We start from the raw sequence: 1,947 nt of genomic DNA on the forward strand, positions 1-1,947 counted from the left end.
CCCTCTTGATCGAGCATCTGGCTGATGAATGTTGGACGATCTTCTCCTTCATTGCCAATATTTACTTTGATCAGAGGGTCTTGTGCTTGAGCGTATCCAGGTTTGATGATCCGCATCACTTCGTCGTCCAGTTCCCTTGTAAGTACTTCTTCTTCTAAACAGTCCACCTTGTTGACTTCTCGGCCAATGCTTTGTTCTAACTCGAATACTGCTAATTTGTCTTTCAGCGCTTTCAGGGCTGTCTCTTCTTTCGCCTTGTCATTGTATTCCTTATTGAAAGCCATTAATTTGGCTTTGAAGGCATGAATATCGACCGTTTGCTCTTGTTGCTTAGAACTCATTCAAGACTCCTTAATTATTCTTTTGCTAATTACTGGCTCTTCTAAGGCCACTATATTTGGCCTCATCTGTCTGAACATTTCAGTGAGTGCGTCCACTGAAAATGGCTCTTCGCTTTGTGCGACAACTTGAGTTTCTTCCCCATCTTGTACTACTCTGACAGGTCCATAGTTTCCTTCGTACATGAACTTTTCCATCGAGTTTGCTTCTGCGACAAAAGGCCTATGATCAGCCTGTACCACCTCTGCTTCGCCCTTGTTATTCCAAAAAATCAGGCATTGATGGAGCGATGAGGGTATACAGTGACTTCCGTGTATCCAATCTCTTCCTAGTAACACATTGTAACTAGTAGGACCATCTATTACAAAGAAGACTGTGGTCCTAGTAATTGTCCCTATAGTTATGTCCAATGGCATAACTCCCTTAGCTGAAGTTGCTCCTCCATTGAAACTCGTAAGGATGACTTCTGTTGGAATCATGTCACCCTCTGTCTTTGCAAATTTCCTCATCATCCTAGATGGAATGGAGTTTATAGCTGCTCCATTGTCGACAAGAACTTTTGCCACAGGGATGTCGTTAACTAGAGTTTTAACGTATAATGGCCTTAAGTGTTTAGTCAATTTCATGGCTGGCCGTTTAAAAATAACCTTTTCGGCAGCTTCTATTTCTACTTCCTGCTTGTTTTCTGTCGAATTATCCCCCTGTGATAAGTCGACGTGCAGCATATCGTGCTAAGCCTCTGTCTCCTGAATTTCCTCCTTACTGTTTTCTAATGCTTCCTCATCAGTTACCCAACCTGTGGGAGGGGGCATTATTCTTGGAGGTGATCCATACTTTTCAAAGCGAGGCACTCTCTTCTTTCTTTTGGGCGTCCCGTACAGTACGTAGAAATCGAAAGGACACCCAGATGGTTCTCCCAACAAGTCTACTTCGCGAACTCTCTCTCGATGTAGTTACTTCAACAGAGTATTGTTCGATACTCCTTTCCTTCTTCTTTCTGCTTCTAGGTCGATTTCTTCTTCGATGTCTGTCATCCCGTCGTCTTCTTCATCATTGTAGGCCTCTCCAAAAGTCTGGCCTTCTTCACATTCCAGCACGCAAGCCTCTCCTTCGTTGTCCTCCCTTTCTTCTTCTTCTTTTTCTTTATTCTTGAATTCATTGGCCGGTAAATAATTATTAACCACGACAGGAGGTAATGTACCGAACTGGATAGTAAGGGGCTTATCTGGATCTTCTCCATCCCTTCTATCTCGCTCAAACTTTAATCTCCCAGAAGAAGTTTCTGGCAGTTCTTTCATTGATTCATATGTACCGATCTCTTCACTATCTTTGAGAAAATTTTGATTGGCTACCTTGAGTAGTTTAGGCGCTTTAGGATGTGGCACTCCCTGTTGCTGCCTCATCATCCGTCCATAGTTTCGTTGGAAACGCCTTTGTTGGGTTCTAGTCATCTCATCGAAGGGTACTGCTCTTCCTGCATTATACTGGAACGAATGCCATACATTTGGCCGGTGAGGTTGCGGCCTGAATGTTCTACCATTATCTACTGGCCTGAACTGCCTCTCAAAAGGCGGTCCTCTATAGAATGATGTACCTCGCCCTCTACCA

At 43.7% G+C, this 1,947-nt stretch overlaps 1 long non-coding RNA gene across 1 annotated transcript in view; it reads left to right on the plus strand.

Moving 5' to 3' along the window:
- Nucleotides 1–1,947, plus strand: part of LOC111377545 — a 19,507-nt gene that overhangs the window by 887 nt on the left and 16,673 nt on the right. The gene's annotated exons all lie outside the window — the stretch shown is intronic.

This window comes from Olea europaea, unplaced genomic scaffold (assembly GCF_002742605.1).
Source record: "Olea europaea var. sylvestris unplaced genomic scaffold, O_europaea_v1 scaffold1668, whole genome shotgun sequence".
NCBI classification, from domain to species: domain Eukaryota; kingdom Viridiplantae; phylum Streptophyta; class Magnoliopsida; order Lamiales; family Oleaceae; genus Olea; species Olea europaea.